The sequence below is a fragment of the Diplotaxodon limnothrissa genome, linkage group LG3, assembly GCF_057381915.1.
Source record: "Diplotaxodon limnothrissa isolate DT_005_m linkage group LG3, D_limnothrissa_male_GT1.1, whole genome shotgun sequence".
Classification (NCBI taxonomy): Eukaryota; Metazoa; Chordata; class Actinopteri; order Cichliformes; family Cichlidae; genus Diplotaxodon; species Diplotaxodon limnothrissa.
The window spans coordinates 16,761,821-16,784,787 of record NC_140598.1 but is presented as its reverse complement, the minus strand read 5'-3'; the positions used below and the strand labels follow the sequence as shown (position 1 = coordinate 16,784,787).

The 22,967-nt window shown below is 41.1% G+C and overlaps 2 protein-coding genes across 2 annotated transcripts in view; both read left to right on the top strand.

The window, feature by feature from the left end:
* The window catches only part of LOC146634704 (muscle M-line assembly protein unc-89-like), a 43,004-nt gene extending 29,454 nt beyond the window's left edge, over positions 1-13,550 (top strand). The window contains exon 14 of the mRNA XM_085378724.1: positions 13,050-13,550. The gene's annotated coding sequence lies outside the window, so the exon portion shown is untranslated. The remainder of the gene's footprint in view (positions 1-13,049) is intronic.
* LOC146634701 (NACHT, LRR and PYD domains-containing protein 3-like) overlaps positions 1-22,967 on the top strand; it is a 319,954-nt gene that overhangs the window by 261,984 nt on the left and 35,003 nt on the right. The window lies entirely within an intron of this gene.

Sequence of the window (22,967 nt, the reverse complement as noted above, 5' to 3'; positions counted from 1 at the left end):
GAGGAAGCAAGAAGAATGAGTTTAATAAAGTTTGATTTATCTGACTGCTTTGTTTCGCTTAATGTGCCTTATAATCCCGTGCACCTTATGGTCCGAAAAATACGTACTGCACACTGCAGTTTAATGTTGCAAAGCACCTCTTTTTAACTTCAGTGGATATTATACATGGTTATGCTCAGGATATGTCAGCCCATTTCTACTGGAAATGCCTTTTGGTTAAACTTTCAGCAAGGAATTTGCATTTGCACTGTTACATTTTTATAAAGCTTTAATGTACATAAAAACCAGCTTCTTGTTTAAGTGAAAATAAATGGAAGGTTGTCTTTTTGCGCTAGTAATGTTGTGGAGTTGTATTTTGTCTCGCATCAATTATATTGTCAGTTATATCGTTATCGCAAATTTTCAAATATATATCGTGATAAATATTTTTGGCCATATCGCCCTGCTCTAGTCCTGAAGCCATGAAGCCACACCCACACTTCATGGGCGATCGTGGCTCAAGAGTTGGGAGTTCGTCTTGTAATCGGAAGGTTGCCGGTTCGAGCCCCGGCTCGGACAGTCTCGGTCGTTGTGTCCTTGGGCAAGACACTTCACCTACTGCCTACTGGTGTTGGCCAGAGGGGCCGATGGCGCGATATGGCAGCCTTGCTTCTGTCAGTCTGCCCCAGGGCAGCTGTGGCTACAACTGTAGCTGCCTCCACCAGTGTGTGAATGTGAGAGTGAATGAATAGTGGAATTGTTAAGTGCTTTGAGGGGTCCCGAAAAGCACTTTATAAATGCAATCCATTATTATTACTATTATTATAATTATTATTATTATTCCTGTCAGTCCCTCTGATTGACAGCTGCCTCCATCAGTATCATATATATCCATATAATCACCCTGAGGCTATGATGTTGTGCTGTTGGTGTATGAACCACATTAAATGTTTTTACATATTAACAGGATGTCTCCGTGTCTCTCTGTCACATATAGGACTGTTCGATATAACGATATATATCGGATGATGATATAAAAACGTCTATCGTTTCATTTTATGCTATAGTTTGTTTTGCGGTGTCGCAAAATAAACTGTTTATGGCAATATTTTTTCATCATTTTGATGGTCACTGTAGTGGCTATATTAATTTCTTAAAGTTCTCTCTTTCTCTTATATTTAATATAACCACACTACGGACGGACAAGCGCCTGTTTTTATGCGTTGTGGTTAGCAACAACGACGGTAACAGCATCACGTGTCTGCTTGTTCCACATAAACCTTTCACAATAAAGCTCAAGATCCTGTTGAGACTTTTCAAAATAAACTGAATCACGTGAAAGAGCAGAGTATTTACAGATGAGAAGTAAAAAAGAGCCGTCAGGTGCTAAAAAATAAACCTTAGACTCAAACGTTAGAACAGGCTTTTCAGCGCAGCACGCCGTGTAATAAATACTCACAAAGAAAACGGCGGCCGTTACAACTTATGTCTAAAAATGTATCGTTTCATGCATCGGTTAAAACACTCGACTCCAGCTACACTCTAAAAAATATTTTGTTGCCTCAACTTAAAAAATTAAGGTAACAATTTCCACTCAGCTTTTTAAGTTGCAAATTTTGCATATTATTAAGTAAATTCAGCAAGTAATTTTTAGGTTTGGCTAACTCAACTTGTTTAACAAACCAACATGATTTACCTTGACCTCCAAAAGCATAATTAAGTTTATGCAACCTAATATTAATTTTAAATTTCTGGTAAAATTAAGTTGAGAAATTACATTAGTTGAGTTACACCAACTAACTTTTTTTTCATATCAGGGCTCTAGACTAACTTTTTGCCATGGTTGCACTGGTGCGCCTAAAAATAAAATTTAGGCGCACCAGCACAAAATTTAGGCGTACAAGCACAAAAGTTAGGCGTACCCAAATTTTTAAACTGCATTACTTAACACCGCAGTTTTACATGTTCACGGTTTTTTTGATTTGTAAATGATTAACTAACAACCTTTCAAAATGATTAACTTGACACCCACTTTGCTGCCCAAATTAACAGCAGCTCCATCAGCCCCCATAGCAATGATTTTATCCAACCAGTTACTGCACTGGTCCCCAAGAGCAGCAAATGCTTTCTTTGAGGCAGCATAAATTCCTAAACAAATTTAAAAAAAATACCATTTACTTATCAGATCAAGAGTTTACAATGCAGTCTTTTTCAGTTTGAGTTTCTATATTCATGTATTATTGCTATGTTTAATTTTCAATGATAAGAACATGCTAGATATGGTTAATTCAGTAACACGACGTAATATTATTAATCATATACATAGGCTACGTGACATGACATGGCTTACCTTGGGCATGGGCATGCTGGACCTCAATGTGTCCAATCAGTATATTCGCTGGTCTTCCTTTTTGCAAGATACGAGCGTACACAATGACACATTCTTTTGTGGCGATGTCTGTGTCTCCATCGATCAGGAAGGCCATGTATGTACTGTTCGCAATTTCCACTGACGTCTTTTTTTTCAGTGTGTCAGCGATTACGCCTATAAACTGGGCGCACGCAACATCATTGCTGTATGTGGGGTTTATGTCCAAGCCATTTTTCCTGTGAAGAGTTATTTCTGACTTGAACTTAGTAAACGGAACTTCTTCTTTTGCAATATTGTAGGCGATGTTAAACTTAATGATCATCTCGGCCTCCTCCGATGACCTGTTTACTCCTGCCTGCCGCTGAAAGGCAGTGGGGAGCGGGGACATTTTGGCAGAGCATTTATCGCGGCATATAATGTGTCTTCTCGATGCTGTATGCTTTTTCAGCGTTTCAATTCGAAACGTATTAGCACCAGTGACAAATGCTGTGTTGCCGGCCATGGTCTTTCCATACTCGCGACAATAAATGCAGTGCATCATATTGTCAGCTTGGCTGTATCTTAGCCAGGGAAACTGGTCAAGCCACTCGATTCGAAATCTATACATTTTCTCACTTTTACTTTCAGTGGACTCCGGCTGGGAGTCGATCATATGTGGCTCATTTTCTGATGCCGTCTCCGGACCAGTGTTTGACAAAAACGGAGAGGTTGATGGCTCCGTGTCAGAGCGCTGGCTCAGAATTTTGGACTGATCAGGCCTTAACTTAACGAAAAAGTTATCAATTGTTCTTTTCATATTTTCTCAATACCAACTTCATACACTTCTGACCTGGGCTACTCACTCTTCTCTATCTGCCCGCACTTTCAAACGTAAACACAAGTAGGTCTGCAGGAATATCTGGACCACGGCCAATCACAGAGGTCCCCGCCTCTGAGTATCTCTGATTGGTTTAGAACACGACATGGGCATAATGTGTGCCTGTTGTTGAACACACGGAGACTTTCAGGGTTGCTGAAACTTTTTTTCCGAGAAAATACTTGGTTGCACCGGTGCGACCAAGTATTTTTTTTACTTGGTCGCACCGGTGCAACCAAGTATTTTTTATTAGTCGCACCATGGAGAAATTTGGTCGCATTTGCGACCAAATTGGTCGCACTCTAGAGCCCTGCATATGGTAAATGTCCTGCATTTGTATAGCGCTTTTCTAGTCCCTAAGGACCCCAAAGCGCTTCACACTACATTCAGTCATCCACCCATTCACACACACATTCACACACTGGCGATGGCAAGCTACATTGTAGCCACAGCTGCCCTGGTGCGCACTGACAGAGGCGAGGCTGCCGGACACTGGCGCCACCGGGCCCTCTGACCACCACCAGTAGGCAAACATGGGGTTAGTATCTTGCCCAAGGATATTTGGCATGCAGCTAGGAGGCAGCCTGGGATCGAACCACCGACCTTCTGATTAGTGGCTGACCTGCTCTGCCACCTGAGCTACAGCCACCAGCTACCATATATCCTACTCACAATTATCCATGCCAATTAGTTTAGGTTTCTATAGTAACTTTTCTAAAATCACACAAAGCCATTTCACTTATTCCAATTGATTATGTCACTGTCATCACCTCCTGTCACTTGGTGTTCGCTCGCTCTGCGGTAGAGTATCACTTCCTGTTCCTGCTCAAACACAGTGGTGTTTCTGAGTAGCTTATTTGCTTAGCACTTTAATTAACAACTTTTAAATACATTCTTCTTTCATAGTATAATCTTCACGTGCTTCATCCGAAGCACACTTTCTGTGTACTCACTACCTAATTTATAGCCAAAGTATTCACTCACTGTCTCTGTACTGTCTCGCTAGCTTAGCTTAGCTCGTAGCCGACTCGTTAGCACCATGGCTACTTCACCTGTCCCTCCTGCACTTTCTTGCTCATTGTGTCAGATGTTTAGTTACTCCTCGGCCTCCTTTAGCAGTAATGATATCTGTAACAAATGTAGCATATTTGCAGCTCTGGAGGCCAGGATTACTGAATTGGAGACTCGGCTTCGCACCCTTCATTCACCCGTAGCTAGCCAGGCCCCTGTAGCTGGTGCAGCCGAAGATAGCGTAGGCCCCGCTAGCTGTTCCCCGGCAGACCCCAAGCAGCTTGGGAAAGGGGGCGGCTGGGTCACGGTGAGGAGGAAGCATAGTCCTAAACAGAAGCCCCAGGTACACCACCAACCCGTTCATGTGTCTAACCATTTTTCCCCACTCGGCGACACACCCGCCGGGGGTCAAACTCTGGTAATTGGTGATTCTGTTCTCAGACATGTGAAGCTAGAGACACCGGCAACCATAGTCAATTGTCTTCCAGGGGCCAGAGCAGGCGACATTGAAGGAAATTTAAAACTGCTGGCTAAGGGTAAACGTAAATTCAGTAAAATCATAATTCACGTCGGCAGTAATGACACCCGGTTACGCCAATCGGAGGTCACTAAAATCAATATTGAATCGGTGTGTAACTTTGCTAAAACAATGTGGGACTCTGTAGTTTTCTCTGGTCCCCTCCCCAATCAGACCAGGAGTGACATGTGATAGGTTTGTAGCTTGAACCTATTCGCTGGAACGTTGAAGACAATATAATTACACAGCAAGCAAGACACGAAGTAGGCAAAGTTCTTCTTGTTACTCATGCATGAGGGAGACCTGAAGGGAGCCAAGTGTCGTTCCACCACTTGACCTCCGTCAGACTCTCAGCCAGGTCCCCCATAGCACTCCTTTTATTGTGGTTACATGAATATGCATAGGGTCATTAACATATGACATCTTACATACTTACATGTGAACAAAGAATACTGTGTGTGTGTGTGTGTGTGTGGTCAGAGTGTGACCCCATAAACGACTTCCCTTAACCTGCTGGTCTGGAAAACCCAACAGTTCATCTAAACAAAAGGCACTTAACCTAAAACAGACACAGCCACGTTTATCCTGCCATAAAACAATAAAACAAGGTACGACCTCTTCCCATGCTCCCAGGATGTGGGTGTGCATTCTAGTGTGGAATACACACCAAGCCTTTGCAGCCTGTTAAAGATCACACATCCTATCACTACACAATTGATTTATGCACCTCTAAGCATATATGGTTAAATATTTCTAAGCATAAATGACAATCAACAATACAAAACCTAACAACATGTTTAGCCGCATGTTCTCCTTAAATTGCTGGCTGTCTGAGTGGTGTCCCAGAAACGATGTGGGCTTCATAGATAATTGGCAAACCTTCTGGAGGAAACCTGGTCTTGTTAGGAGAGACGGCATCCATCCCACACTGAAAAAAATAATCAGTGGTATAAACGTAAAAAAATTATTGTAATCGGTTGCACGAAATTAAGTTATGTTTGGTTAACCTTAGTTTTTTATGTTATACCTGCACACATTTTTCTGGTAACACAAACATGACTTTTTTATGTTGTTGTTATGTTTTTCATTCCGGTCAAATATTTATAGAAACCACTTGTTTATCAGACATGAACTTTTTGTGTTAATTGTATTGGACTACTATGTGTTATATTGACAAGATTATTTTATGGTAAGCTTATTTTATTTTATAACAAATTTCTAATATATAATATAATATAGTATATAATTGAGTGTTCAATAAATAAAACTAAATTAAGGCTGATCCTATTGTATGTACTGTACACTTTCTCTTCAATCAAAGAAATAAGCAAAACATTTTTGAACAATGACCTGTATTTTTGAAAATACTACACAGTTGTAACAATGGACTTTCAATTCAGGCTTCCAAAATATACATGAGTCATATTTGTACAATGCATCTCTTGAAAAACATTCCACAACATTCCTCAAAGTTATCTGCTGTAACCTGAATTCAACATTGTGGGGCCTTGTGACATCGCACTTATGTAAAAAATAGTTTTTTAAATGTAAGAGCCATAAGGTAATATGGCAACAGGGGTGTAATTATTAAAATGACACAAAGAAGAGACTTAAAATAACATTATAACCCACAGGCACACAACCAAGAGACCTAAACTGATTAGTATTGGCTTGCTTCTATCACTAAACATCACAATCACTAATACTACACGATGCAATCTGTTTGTAGTGGTGCACCTTGGGAAAAAAATTGCAAACTGGTGAAATTGGTGCAAGGCACCATTTCCATTGAGAAAAATGGACATTCAAAGTTTGAATTTTTTTTTAAAAGAGTCATGGCTTGAAAAGTGAAAACTGCAGTAATAAAGGCCCCAAGTTGAAAAGTGCCAGAAAAATAAGTTTCACTATGTCCTGCAACTTTACCAGTGCTGGCTTAAAAGAAAGGATGGTACATATTCAAAGAGGTAAACATGTTGTTCCCACATCATAACTGGAAAACTGTTCAATCGTACAGTCTGGTCCTGAAAACCTGGGCCTTCTTTGAAAGGCTGTTCCTTTTGAGCTCCATAACCAGTTTCTATAATACCTCGAAGGTATACTTTTCCAGTGGGTAGGTGAGGTTCAAAGTGTACATTAGTCCAAACAGCATTGCAGCTGCTAGGGTATAGTTATCCAAATCCTGCCAGACTCTCTGGCCTTCAAGGACTATCCCGATGTCCTCAGGGCTGCCATTGGCATCTCTTGACTTTATGATGTAAATTCCCATGGTTGTTTCCTTATTAGATCGTTGGATAATGGCTTCATCTTTGGCCTAGAAAATGCAGAATTCCAAAATTTAATTAAACAGAACACTGGTCAAAGAACATTATACCAAATCTTATTTTAATCTGTGTCACTATTCCAAAAAATGTTAACATTAACACTTTAGGTGAACAAAAATGGATTCATTACAGCATGTGATTTGAGTCCTCAGAATGCTTAAAAAGGTAATGAAGTGAAATCTCCATGCAAAGAAGCAGAATACGGTCAGAGCACAGAGAGGTGTTCAACTATCAACTCCACACATAGAAAAATGCAGGTAAAAGAAAAAGAAAAAAAACGCACCCATGGTAAATTGTGAAAATCCCAGGTGATTTTCAACATACTCCTGGCATAGAGTGACAAGCAGCATTTTGTTAAAATTATTATTTTCCCTAAAGTGTATACACAAATTAATTTTTTTCTTACCTGGGCCGTGGGCTCCAGAATGTTCTGAAGTCTTCTTCCTATTTGTCCTCCTCGCCTTTTGAAGACCTTTATTAGTTTGTCAGATAGCACATCTATCTGCGAGAGTAATCTGGACTGCAGTGGCATGGTGGTAATGCGCTTAAACTCTGCATTTATCTAAAAAGAGAAGTTGTCACATAAAAATGCTGTCAAAATCTCAAATCTCACAAGGTTACATCCACACAAAGTTATATTACTATTTATTAGCTATGGGTCCCATGTTGCTGAGCAGTTCCATAGTTGCCCTTACTTCCATACCACCCAAAGCCTGTTTGCAACCACAGCAGTTGCCTCCTTCTGGCCATTTTGCAGTTCTGCCAAATGACCCAGAAACTACATCTAATATTGTCATATACACATCAAGGTCTTTCATTAATACTTAGTTAAATTAGTTAATTTGACCTTTCCAGAAAATTTTACTTACAGAATGTGACATAAAATATGCAAATCTTCACTAGTAAATAAAATAATGTTATTAAAACCTTAACAGTAACACCTCTACATAACAGCGCTAGAGAATTGTTCTGAAGCAACACCAATCTGCCCTTCAGCAGGGATAAGCACCATATATCGATACAGAAAAAATAAATTTAACATATTTATATTGTCATTATTTTTATCTCTTTAAGCCCTCCTCTCAGTCTCTCTATAAATCAGTTAAAATAATTTGTTGGGTTTTTGTGTGTCTTTAACATGTTATCAGTAGATTACATTCACTGCCCCAGAACATGAAATAAAGCCCCACGTCATGCACTTCCTCTCCTAATGAGTACTGCATAGGTGTCATGCCCTAAATAAACCGACTTTAGTGAAGACACCCCCCCCCCCCCCCCCAAACACACACACACAGAGCCCACCCCATGGCAAACTAGCTTATTTAACTGTATAACTAAAACATTTTAGGTACAACCAGTTAACTAAATGGACACGAGTTTGTTAGTCTGTATTCACTGAGAAAAAACAAGCGGATGTGACTGGGCACACACTGAAAAAAAGCTAATGCACATAATATTGTCCCGCAGCTTAAGCTAGCATTATCGTTAGTTAACTTAAGGAATGACTTGTTTTTTCCATTATGTTGCTCAACAGCAATTCATGAGAAAAACTTCCCCATATAATGGATGTTCTCTTCGTTTCCTCTCAAACATGTAGTTTTCAGTTTACCTCGACAAAGTAAAGCTCAGCACCAAACGTAAACGAAGCGAAGACAAAAAATGGCGGACCGCCACAGTGAATGGGTCACTAGTGTGTGCCCCATTTCTTCCAGGATCACTCTCTTTATAGGTTTTAGTGGACTCCTAGTACTGCGAAGTGGTTTCATGGTACAAAGGGATTGTATTCCAAGATCTGGGAGACTGTAGAAATGAGCAGTGATGCCCTTCCTACCATCTTTCCAGAAAAATAATTGATCTGGAAGCTGTTAGGCTGACTTACAGCAGCAGCACTTTCTGCACCTGCAGAAACTCCAGGACACATTTACTAACGGTGTTTGTTGCTGTATGTGCAGCTTTGAATTTTTTAATAATATATATTTTGTTAATATTTTGGCTATGGTGTCTTGTTATGAAATGTACAAGAGTAAAAGTGTTTTTAGCAGGTGCTTCCAAGCTAAGTTTGACTGGGAAACTCAAAGCTCAATAGTCTGTATCAACAGAGATTCACTGCAGCCTGTGTAATATTTATTCTACTCTATCTTGCAAATACATATTTGTGTGGCAATGTCATGCACAACACACAACTATTAGATCCTTAAGATCAAACCCGTGTCATTGTTTTGGTCCACTGCAGTGCAGTAGTCAAAAAAAAGAATAAGTGAAGTGTCCACAGATGGCCAGGATAGAGCCCAGAGTGTTAATGTTTAAAATGTATAAAAATATTATTGATTACAATTCTTTACTGTTAATATCAACAATAAGCTTTTTATTTTGAAAATACAAGTTTAAAAAAAATGCTGTTACATTTACATTTAATGCTGTTACACTGTAATCCTTTATTATAAGTATGGACACAGAATCAAGTGAACAACATTTTGAAATAAGTTTAATTGGAATTTTGTACTACGCAAAAACAAAACAAAAAACAACAACAGCGACATATTAAACAAACAAACAAACAAACAAACAAACAAACACAGCCAGTGCCTTCATTTGTCCATTACATGTCAAACATAGCACTGACCCTTAGCCCCTGCTCATCAGCACATGCTTTCAAAAAGAGCTCCATGTCCTCTGCAAACTGAAAAACAAAGAGGAACAAGTCCCTTGCTCCAGTGTCTTCTTCCTCTGACATGTCTCTTAAGACCCTCTGCTGGTCCCCTTGATTTAAGGACAGATATTTGGGCATTGTTACATGTCCACAGAAAAGTGCCTTATTTTGGACAGCCCACTGCACAGCAGGACGCAGATCTTCAACAACTGCTGGCTCCTGTGTCAGGCAAACGGGGATGAAAACATAGTTATTTCTCTGTTGCACAACAGTTTTTAACAGTTATTCAAATTTCACTAACCATGCAATTACACTACTGGTTAAAGTGATTACTGACCTGACCGACTTCCTGGAACTTTTTCAGTCTGACAATGGGCACGTGTTGTCCTTCAAGCACAGCTTTGGCTTCCTCTCTCCAGTGTGCAAAGCTTGCCAGAGCTTAACAGAAATTGTTGATATTGTTAAGGTGTGTAAACTTTGACACAACATAAAACAGAAGTCAAAATATAAATACCTCCTGAGATCAAAGTTCTCCATCAACAGCAAGCACCACCATTTACACAAGTAGGGCATGTCTGACTGTAAAATATTAATATGAAACATATTTAACAACTTTCAAAAGATTCAAGATTCCATTGCTGTGAAAGTAAATAGAATACTTACTACAGTATAGTCAATATGGTGCATCCAGTGCCACGTACAGAGCAGACTATTTGGAAGAAAAAATAAAAATGTCCTTTTTTTAGAAGCTTAAATTAGCTTCTGTATGAATCTCAAGAAGAGAAGAGAAAAATTACCATCAGCATGAAGATCCCACAGTCAACTCCATAGTCTTGGCTTGGAAAACCCTGTATTACATTGAAAATAAAGGCTCGTTAATAAAATCCCTTAAAAGAAGACTAGTGTAATTCATATCATTCACCATACACTTAAACTAGCACATACCTTCAAGTCAAAGCTCTTTTTTTCTGACCACTGCCCGGGAATGATCTTCACTGCAAGATTCCTTTTTTTAAAGACAGTTACATTCACAAGTTAACAGATGTCATCATGATGGGTGTGAAATGTTTATTGCTAATAGCACCAACTGTAACTACAGGCCTTAGGAACACGACCTCAACAAAACAGCATAACAAAATGAAAAAGTACAGTCACATGCTCACAGTTGGTCAAAATAAAGCATTTACAGCTTTAAGTTAAGGTTGGCATATTTTATAAACTCATTTTTAATGGTCTTTTATGTTAAACTAGAACATTTGAAGACCCTATTTATGTCTGAAACTCATCTAAAGACAGCGTCACTGACTTGATCATAATGTGAAGATGAGAATAAAATGTTGAAGCATCATGCTGATATATCCATCCATCCATCCATTCGCTTCCGCTTATCCTTTTCAGGGGCGCTGGAGCGTATCCCAGCTGTCATAGGGCGACAGACTGGACAGGTCGCCAGTCTGTCGCAGGGCCAACACACAGGGACAGACAACCATTCACACTCACATTCACTCACACATTCACACCTAGTGACAATTTGGATTATCCAATTAACCTATCCCCACAAGCTGCATGTCTTTGGACGGTGGGAGGAAGCCGGAGTACCCGGAGAGAACCCACGCAAACACGGGGAGAACATGCAAACTCCACACAGAAACTTGCTGATATAGTTTATAAAAAAAGCATGTGAGTGTACTGTATGTGTGAACACTCAAGATCAGCAGAACATGATCTGGGATGCACTTAACCTGGAACACTGAACAGGTTCCTGAAAACTCCGGAACAAACCAAAAATGCTTATAAAAATGTGACCTCAAAAGTGAAACATATTGTTGGCCACCAAATCCTGCCTTGGTGTTTATTGGGTCAAGAAAGAGGATTTCTCTTTTAGGTGGCTTCAGTACCTAAAGACAGTTAGCCATGACTTCAAACCTGAAAACAATGTCATTGACATCAAAGACTTTTGAAACTGCGTCATAAAAGCTTGAATACATCTCAGACACATAGCAAAATCCTAACAGTTTGTACGTGTCAAAAAACAAGACTTACACACAACTGGAAATGACCAGGGGTCCAGAGAGGGAGAACTATGATGTGCATCCTCTGAGCATCAGTCTGAAACAGAATTGTTTTTTAAGTATCCTGTATATGAACTCTCACCAAAGTTATAAAAAAAAATCATTTGGATTACTTGCTTGTTTCTTTAAAGGACGGTACACTTACAGGAAAGGACTGCAATGGATCACAGCCATAGGGTGCAAGCCAAGTCCGGGTGACATACAGATTTTCTATGTAAATGCTTATCCCCTAGAATGTAAACAAAAACATTTAAAACAACAACTCTCTAAATTAAAGCTTGACAATCATCATATACAACATACAGTACCTTTGACTGGACAATTTTAGTGATAAGCTCAAAACAGCCATTTCCAATCTGAAACAGAAAAAATCATGAAAAAAATGAATGTACACTTTATTATTTCATATTCATAGAAAAAATAATACTTACAGTCGATTCCATTTGTTTGTTTAAACCCAGTGTCCAAAAATCTGCCCGCATGAGGCATCCAGAAGACGTTTCAACAATCAGCTCATCTTTGGGTCTCTGAAACGCACTGTTGTTATGCTAGTTAGATCATTAACTAAGTCATTAACATGTGAAAAGCTGTAAATGGTTAAAGCAGCTAAAACTAACTTGATGAGAGATAATTGTAAGCAGACTTTATCCTGCTTACTGTTTAAATTTTGATGTCAATCAGTTGTTTTACAATACTCAGTATTGAATACTTGGAGGTAATTTTTAGTGTATTTCCACTTGTACTAGCATGCCTATGGTACAAGCGGGATTTAGCACGTCTATTTTATTACTCCTATTTGTGGACTGAGTCCTTGTGTTTACGTGTTATTGAAATTGATTATTTGCACTTTGTTCAATTTCTGATAAGCATTTGCATGTTATTCCATTTCTTAAAAGGGGTAATATACTTATTTATTTGTGATTAGATATATATGTACAGTGAGTTATTTTGATGGATGTAATTAATGTTTACAATGAAAGTGAATTATATGGTGGCTATAATTCCTGAATGTTTAAAACCTTGTAGATAATCTTTAATGTTACTGCAGGTTACAAATAAGTATTGAACCTTGATACTGTGAAATTTTGGATATTGATACTTTGACCTTTGAAACTTGATATTTTAATGTTGTACAACGTGACTGAACTGATGATGATTGAATTGATGATAACTTATCTGAATAGTTGTTACTGCACTGTGACACTACTTTAGGTTAATTTGTGAGAGTTATCCTTAAAGGGCACGTGACATATATTTGGCCATTGTTTATAGGTCAGGTTTTTATATGGGACGAATCCAAAGACCAGGTCAGCGATTCCAGAACCCAGAGTGTTCAGTGTTCACTGGATGGCGAGCCAACTCAAGATCCTAGGAGACGATATACATATACATGCACACTCACGCGCACATTGATGGACTACAATCCTCTACTGTACAAGTAGTACGGTAGGACAGACAATCACACACACACACTCTTACCATTGGACGGACTCTGATGCAATACACCTGTTTGTCATGGGCCCCACCGGTACCATTTGGACTAAAAAAGACTAATTCTTTTACTTGTTTACAAATTTCTTTTACAAGGCTTAACATCACTGAAGCACTTTTAAAGCCACACAACTGTGTTTGTCTGGTTTCTCTGCCATTCGTGTACCAGAGCTCTAAGAGTCGTTCTCAGTCTTCTGATACTAGCCCAAATTACTCATTACCTTGGTAATTATCCATTGGTACTGTATATAACTCCACGTAAGTGCTACACCAGCCTCTAACACAGTGTGCTGAGTCTGTGCTATGAATATGTTGCAGTGAGTACAATGTAAGCATTCACTGCATTTACAGTACCTACACCCAGTCACATGTGTGGTGAAGATACAGAGAATGAAATATAATTATTAATGAAATAACTATCCATCCATTCTCAGTGCTTCCATATTAATAAATGACACATGCTGGAAAACAGAACCTGAAATTGTTCAGTTTAGTACTTTTGTCTGTATGCACTGTGCTTATAAAGGCCCTGACTGCTGTGACACATACAGCAGTAGATATATACATGATGTGGAAATCATTTTCACAGAGACCAGAAAGACATTAAATCACTGCTGACAGTTCGGTTGATGTTCGGTCGATGACAGCACCTGGTGTTGGATAGCTCCTGGAATGGCTAACTGAAGCTGGTCCTGATCCCAGGACCAGAGGGGACCGGCCCCATCCAACTACAGAAGAGCCCACTGAACGGTAAGAACAAGATCCGGGCCATCAACACGTACGCCCTGCCTGTGATCAGGTACCCTGCTGGGATAATAAGCTGGCCAAAGGAGGAGGTAGAAGCCACTGATGTCAAGACCAGGAATGCATGGAGGGTTTCTCCCCCAGACCAGCACCCTGAGGCTGTACGCTAAGGAGAAGGAAGGGGGCCGGGGACTGGTGAGTGTCAGCACCACAGTCCAGGATGAGACAACGAACATCCACAAGTACATCACGAAGATGGCCCCAACTGACCGAGTGCTCAGTGAATACCTCAGGCAGCAGAAAGACGAGGAACCATCATGGAAGGACAGGCCCCTGCACGGTATGTACCACCGGCAGATAGAGGAGGTGGCTGTTTGTTAAAACCTCACAGATCTGAGAGCAGAGCTCAGTGGGTGCACGAGCCTTTATACATGAAGTGTTTCAGGTTCATTTAAATCAGTGTTTCTGTTTCCAGCAGAGCAAACATGATCCAGCTGTTTCACATGGATCTGTGTGGATGCAGCAGCACCTGACTCTGTACATCAGGTGGGTCACATGACACCTGGACATTCACAGCATCGTCCCTCAACGGAGGGACCGAGTGTTTCTTTCTGCTTTAGAAAGCTGCTCTCTGTACAAAAACAGGAAGTCACATGCTCTCTGCTCTGTGATTGGCTGCTTCTTACTGCAGCTTCCTGCAGAGGGTGGAGGTCTGCTACACACACCAACAGAAGTGTGACTTTCACTTCCTGTTTATTGGTGTTGTTCTTACAGCTCTCAGGCGATGCTGCAGCGCCCCCTGCTGACACAAACTCCTCCCTCTGTCTCAGAGGTCAGCCTGCTGCTGAGGGTCTGCCTGTTTATGGACTTCCTGTCACAGACCAGGGTCTCAGGGTGGATGCTGGTTTCTGATTGGATGGTGCCGAAACCCAGCTTCCTCCAGCCGAGATAGAAAAATCAATATTCTAATGTTCCTGTTAAAGCAGTGAGTCTGTGGATTCATCACTCTCTGTGGATCGGAGGCTCCAATGATCGTCTCAGCTGTTCTCACCACCTGCTGGATCTGGACTGTCTGAGGCGTCTCCATCAGAAAGTCCAGGATCAGTGTGGAGGTGTTCAGGCCCAGCAGGAAGTCTATCAGCGTCAGCAGAACCCAGTGTGAGCAGCACTTTGTGAGAGCGGGAATGAAAAGCTGAACTGGATCAAACGGTCTCTGAGTAAGACCTGACTCCTCTGATTCTGTGATGCTTTAATAAAACAGCGAAACATTACAGAGCAGATACTTCAGTGACACAGAGTCAGTCACAGAAACAGGATTGAAGTGATCCAGGAGTGTGAACTGTGGCTGATGAGAGAATGATTTGTTTATTATGGTTTATTCTGTGCTGCTGAGGTTAGCCTGAGAGTGCTAACAGTCTGAGCTCAGCCACAGCCTTAGAGTGTGAGCACCAATAAGCTGTGATGGAAACAGGAACAAACAGAATAAATACAAACATCACACCTCCAAGAAAGACGAGACAGACACAGAGCTGATCTTATCGCTATGGTTACTTGTTTTTAATGTGGAAACAGCTCACTCACAGCTGAGGTGTCAAACTGTCCTTCAACACGTTTCTTATCTTTAGTGTCAATAAATTCATTGTTTGCACATTTTTATCTCTTCAACTCTGAGAAGTGACCACAGAGAAAAACAGGAACTAGACGTCGTACTGTCTTAAACTGAAAGGACGAAAATAACCTGCAGCTGTCACCTCATTTAAACTGTCTTTGAACTGAGATCCAGCAATGTGGGGAGAGATGGCTGCATCCAGGGCAGGTGCCAGAAACCGCAGGAACCCAGCTGCAAATAAAATAAAAACACTATTGAGCTGACAATGTGGAAGTGTCTGCCTGTGGGCCAAGTATCACAGGCTAATTGGTCAAATCCATAATTCCTCTTTTCGGATTGAGAGAACAGACTGTGAGACTCTTCCAGGGTTAAAGGAGAAAGTAGATGAGACTAGACAAGGACGTGAGAGCAAAGCAGGAACGATAAGGCAGAGAGATGTAACTAAAGTTATATAATCAAGAGCACGACTGCACAAAGGCATCACAGCCTAGTGACTGTTTGTGATCATTTAATATTCATCGCCTTAGTTAAGTTCTGGTCATTGGTTATGATTTGTAGTGTTTAGCTGTTTCTGTTACCTCCTGTCATCTCTACGTTCTTGTATTTCCTGTTTTACTTTGACAGTCTGTGTCCGTGTATTCTGTTGTTCTTCCTGCTGGCCTCCTCATGTCCGATTAGTCCCAGCTGTTCCTCTCATTGTGCTGCTTGAGTATATCTAGTGTGTGTTTCCCTCTGCTCCATTGTCACTGATCATCCTCTGTGTTTCATCTGCATGTCTCCTGTTCATTGTCCCCTGAGTATCTCCCCCTGCGTTTCTTTTCCCATGTTTCCAGGTTTTTCTTGTTTAGTTTGTCCTGTTTATGTTTTGTTCATTTCCTTCCTGCCTTGTTTAGATTCACATTCAGCCAAATAAAGGCTCACCTTTGGTTAAACATTCACCTCAGCCCTGTGTGTCTGCATTTGGGTCCGCTCTCTCTCCCCATGGTCTGCCAGCTCAGACCGTGATCGAAGGCATCTGCAGAGGATAGTGACACATGCACAGAGGGACACAGCATGAATCCTGATTGGCCGGGAGAAGGTGACCGGGTTAGATAGCTTGACAGCTTGGATTTATCTGGCATGTGTTTGAATCCTGCTCTGAATCAGTCCTATTAGGTAATGTTCAAATATGAACATAATATGAAAGGCAGCAACAAGTTTAATGTTCAGAAACCTAAAGTCTGTATCAGCAGCAGAATGGAGCTAAAATAAATGTTTGTTCCAGTTCTATGAAGCTTTGAGTATTTTGGATCAGTAGCTGCTGTGTTTGTTGCATCATATTGCTGTAATTGTTTATATATTCTGAGCTAAGTTGCTCTATAGTGTTGCATCATATTCTATAAGGATGTTCTGTGTTTAAGATGCTTGTCTTTGAGATGGAATAGACATGAAATGATAGGAAATATAAATAAATATTCCTTGAATCTTTGCTGAAGCTCAGGTGCTCTTAACTCTCATAACCTGACAGGTTGTGCTGTATCGTATGATGTAGGATGCTGACAGCTACATCTGTGTGATGATGGTGTGGTGGGTATATTTACAGCTTGATATTCAGATTTCAGCCTCTGCCTTTGACCCAGAGGTGACAAAGTGTAAGCGATAAATGTTCACTCGGTATCTCCAGTTTCTTCTTTAAACACTCCGACTGAGTCCAACCATGAACCTGATCCCTGATCTACACACGGTCATGTCTCCACTGAGAGTCAAAGCTGATGTTTGCAGTGGAAAACGTCTCTAAGAACATTTGTCAGCCTTGTTGTGGAAGATTTAAAATAACCTGCAGACACCTCGGTGAGCATGACTGAAGTGGGTTTAATGAACACACTGCAATGTGGAGGGAAACACTCCAAACACCAGGCTGATCTCTGAGCACCGCCCTCACATATACCCACTGTCACACAAAACACATTTCACAGCGCGTCATACGTCCCTACACCTTCAGTCCAGCTCATCCTTGACCCCCTCCCACTCTAAGGAAAGCTACAGCCCTTGAACAGGATGTCTCTACAACAGGTCCACTGTGAAGGTGCAATAAACATGAGGCCCACTAGTGATAACATTCATGCTGGTGGCAGGAGTGATCTGCTACCACACCCTCATCAGCTTCCTCTCTATCAGCCCTGCAGTATTTTTAGCCTCTGCTTCACTTCTTCTTCTTCCTGTGGTTTCCTGCTGATGTGAGGACAGCTGTCCTTATTCTAACTGTGAGTTTGGTCTCTGTGGGCTCTGCTGTAAAGGCTCGGTCGAGTTACAACAGCCACGTGGCTCCATCTAGCTGTTTATCATAGGAAAGTAAGAGTAATGTGTTCATGTCGCACTTTCACAGATAAAAATCACAATAAAACCAGAAATATAAATAAACTATGGAACAATGAAATAAAAACATAAAAGACTAATTAATAAAAATATAAAATAAATAAGATATAAAATAAAAATAAAATATAAAACTAAGCAACATGAGCTGCTTTGATGTAAAGGACAAAGCAGGACATCTGAGCTGAGAGCAGAATGCAACGCCTCAGGTAGCTTTGTGCGCTACAGGCTCAGTTCAGTCAACACTCAGTGTCAGTGTGGGAACCAGTGGCTGGTTCGGTGATTTGGCTCCGACGCTGTAGTTAAATAAATGACTCGGTTCACTTTATGTCTGGGCTGCATGTGTGGTTACTTGGACAGGAGTACCTGTGTCCTGTTCTTACCTCCACCTTGTTCTTTCTGTCTTGCTTCCACGTTTCCCTTGATAAACATACACATTTATATGTCTGTCTTTATCTTGATTCCAACACTGCAAAGAGCTTTTATTGTGAAGGGCCCAGGGAGGAGAAAGTCTTTATTTGTGTGCAGAGTAACGGATCTGTTTCTGAGAGCGGTCGGTGATGTCAGCTGTCAGTGAGGCTCAACGGGACTGCTGCAGAGGATGAAGAGGATGATGAAGATCGTGCTCCTCTTAATCGGTAAGAAACACACACAGAGATGGGTGTGGCTTCATACAGACTGAGTAGCGGTGAGTCAAACGTCCTCTGCTGTTAAAAGCGCTCACGTTCATTATTCTGTCGTCGAGCTCGTTCATGTGAAGCTCGTTCATGTGAAGCTCGTTCATGTGAAGCTCGTCCCCGAGGCCTCCATGCAGGGCGGGGCCCGCACTTTCAGTGTACACTGTGTATTAGGACACTGTGTCTAAAATGTACGTAATAAATACACTACACATAGAGTTAGACCTCACAGCACAAGCATACTGCCAACCTACTACATGACTGTGTTGTACATACACATATATAGTGTGTTTTTTTAATTAGTGAAAACATCACGACGTCACCAGCAACAGGAGAACACGCCACGGCCCACGCTTAAACAAGGAAGGTTTATTCCTCCAACAGATTTATTATTGAAATAGATGCAACATCCCCCCAAAACAATCTCACACTGCAGCTACAGGAAGTTCCCACTGAGCCTCTTTAGATTTAACCAAAAACCCCAGGAGGGGGCGGAGCCTCATACACAAACAGGAAGTAGAAACAATAGCCAGCCCTCCCCCTGACACACAGCCAGGGGTGCGGTCAGCTCAGTGCTGTAACTCCAGCTTTAACACTGACGGAGCTGAGACCTCCACCCATATCGCACACAGACACCACGCTGGAGTTCACTGAGCTCCTGAGACTCATCCCTCCACACGTGTGACCAGCTGCTGGTTGTGTACACCTGTGAGCACGGAGGTGTGTTTGTCTGGACTTCACTAATGTAGACCCTCGTCTTAAACACTTAGTCTTTGTGTGCTTGTAAATAAACTCTCGTCTAGTGTTTTAGTCAAATCCACCCGAGTAGCTACGACAGAGCGATCCAGCCAAGAAATGGACTCTCTGCACTCGACTGAATGTGTCTCATCCTCAGTCTTCCCAAGGAAACTGAGCTTGGAAGACATGACTGTGTCCCCCACCAGAGCAGGGTGCCATCACCAACAGCTCGGGGAAGTTAAATGTATGAAAATCAACCAAAATTGCTTTATTGGTGGAAGTGCTGTGAGGATGAGCATTAATCTGTTAATATTTATCACAATAAAAGCTTTTTAGGCTCAGCTATGAATGATTAGGCAGCATTTTTATCTTTATATTGTTTCAGTGTACACTGAGGACTGTGGCAACATTGCAGTTTCATGTTCGAGTTTGATTTTTCCGATGTCGCAGATGCGTGTAAATATAGCTGACCAATCAACACGGTGGAGCATTTGATGGTTGTTCTCACAGAACGGCTCTCTGACATCAACTCCATTTTAGTTTTTTCCAACAGTGTGTTCAGAGAGGATGCATTTTTCACCAAAACGCAGCAAATTCAGTGCATATATAGATTATACAGCAAATCTGGAATAAATCTCACTTCTCACATTTGAGATTTTGACATTTTAAACAGCTTAATGCAAAATGTGCCCAGTTAACTCCTCATCCAGAGAGTCCGGATGCTAATGTAAAACTTCCACGAGCCCTTAAATCCCTGCTATGAGCTTGTTGCATTGAGCGAGGCTGTGACTGAGAGGAAGGTTTTCCTGGCCTATGCTGGTGGCAACAGAGCGCACACAAGCAGCACAGGATTCAGTCCAAACCATTTATTGTTTGGTCATTCTGTGTGTGGTCATCTGGATGTCTTGGAGGATGACCGGGGGGTCGTCACCACCAACCTTATTGATTATGTCTGAGTTTAAAAGAAGGTTGTATGAAAAAGGCAAAAGTAACCTGCTCTGCCGCCTGAGCTACAGCCGGGTGGCACCATAAAAGGACAGAATTCATCTCATTAAGTACTTTTACATCTAAACTAAGAACCGTTGAGCTCCATGACATGCAACTATTTCATTTAGATTGACTGTCATTTTTACTGAATTTTTAAATTGAATTTTAATGAACTTTATCATATTTTATTGTATTTTTTTAGTTATGATGTATTTTTGCGTGTTCTTGCTGCCTCTGTTTAATTGTGTGTGTTTTGCCTCTGTGAGACACTTGCTGCTGCCCATCTTGGTCTCCCTTGAAAAAGAAGTTTTTAAGGATCTTCCTGGTTAAATAAAGGTTAATAACACTAATAATACATTTGAAAAAAAACCTGACCAGACATTTCAGCCATGCACAGATTTTAGGAAAATAACTTGATAAATCCTGGTTGATTCTTTTTGCCTTATACAGACGACTGCGTGGACAAAGTGGGCTCGAGTTGTGTTGCTCACACACTCTGTGCTGTACTCACATTTCTTTGCCTTTGGCCTAAGAAATGAATGGTATAGTGGCAGGACTACAGGGCTGTGCTGCTCACCTTGATGTTGTGATTTACAGCAACACTTGAAGACCATGCAGAGTGAATCAGAGCTGTGTCCAGCTCTGACATGGGATGCTTCACTGTGAGAAGTGCATGAAATGCAAATGCCAGTCAGTCCATGATCAGGGTGAGGTTGGGAATATCAGCCCTGTGTGCTCTTGATCATTTCCATCTCTACAACAGACCTGATGCAGTTCTTGGGCATGCTGGGTTTCTATCTGCACCTCTCACACATCTCTGCGATTAACCCTGAGGAAGCGACTTCTTCTGCTCCTCATGTGGTGAGGCCTTCCAGCTGCAGGTGCATGCTGGGGCTGTTTCTTTGTAGACTGGTGATGACGGAGTCGTTCATTCAATCATTCTGATGTTTTGTTTCCTTGGGACAGTAACTCTCATCATTTATACTGCTCATTGGTTAAGGAAGAAGTGCCGGCTTTAATATGGGCTGTGCAGCATTTTGAGGTTTACAGTCATCAAAGGCTGGAGTGAGACAAACACACAAAGTGATCCGTGGCCTGGAGATCAATGGCAGTCTGTTTTCTTTTCTACATGAAGCCGGGTCACATTGTCAGTAAGAGAGCTGACCAGGTCCCTCGGTGAGGTGTTTTCATCGGGGCTCCTCCACAGCCTCACACCGAAGCTGGACAGTCGCTTATAGATTGTGTTTGCCAGCCGACGATGTTGTACTAGGAGAGTCTACTGGGCGATTTCTTCTGGAGGGTGGTGTCTAGTTCTTGGACGGGTCTTTCTTCATAACTATCTCTCTGAAGCAGCAGTTGTTGGAGAGTATTCAAATTCTCCCTGCTGTCCTCTGAGGCGTTGGCTGATTAAGCACATGTGGTTAGTTATTCGTTAATGGTTTTGCTTAAAAAAACTTGTTTACAGTTTTTTACAGACGCTAGGACACATGTCTCAATACTTAGGTCACTTTTGCAAAACTCCTCACCAGTGTTGGTCAAGTTACTTGAAAAAAGTAATCAGTAACTAATTACTGATTACTCCCCCAAAAAAGTAATCCCGTTACTTTACTGATTACTTATTTTCAAAAGTAATTAATTACTTAGTTACTTAGTTACTTAGTTACTTTTTAAAAACACGATTTACAACCTGAAGAGGTGATAAAGCGATAGATCTTTCAGCCCAATTCTACTTTTTCTACATAATCCATCATACAAAATGTAATCAAATGGAAAAGTCTCTTTTTAAAACTTGTTTTATTAGTTTTAATCTTTTAACTTTATGCATCAAGCAAAAATTTAATTATATGCAACATTCTCTGACTTGAATAAATTAGTTTAACATTTAAACCTATTTTCTACACATTCCAGCACATAAAATAAAATATTTTTTGTGTTTTCACTCACTCTTTCAAACAGATGCAAGTAAAACACAGCAGAAAATAAAGTCAAAGACTCAGCGGTCCTTTTGCTCTATTTTCACCTGTAAAGCAGGAGCAGGGTAGGCGGAGGGTTACCCTGGTGCAGGTGTGCTGCGGTCAGTTGAAGAATCCGCGCGAGTGTCTCTGTGAGTTTCCCATCACGTCGTAGCTACTCGGTGCTTGCTCGGAAGTTTAGGGGTTTTTTTCGCTGTAAAAAGAAGTTTTCTTCCCACGCACGATGGACGCTAATGTTTTTGTCACTTTTTATGAAATCAAACTCAAAGTAAGGTCAGTACTTCCACACTTTAAACGCTGCACGCTCATACTCTCTCCCGCACTCGATATATTATCCATTGTTGATCTGCACACAGCTGCTGTCACCAACGTCGCACTTGCTTACGTCACTGTCATGAGACAGTCTCGCAAAAAAAATCACGGTTTTAGTAACGCAGTAACGCAGCGTTCCTACGGGAAAGTAACGGTAATCTAATTACCGATTTTGCAATAGTAATCCCTTACTTTACTCGTTACTTGAAAAAAGTAATCAGATTACAGTAACGCGTTACAAGTAACGCGTTACTGCCCATCTCTGCTCCTCACACAGTGAGCACAACAGAAGTCTATGTGGGCTAAA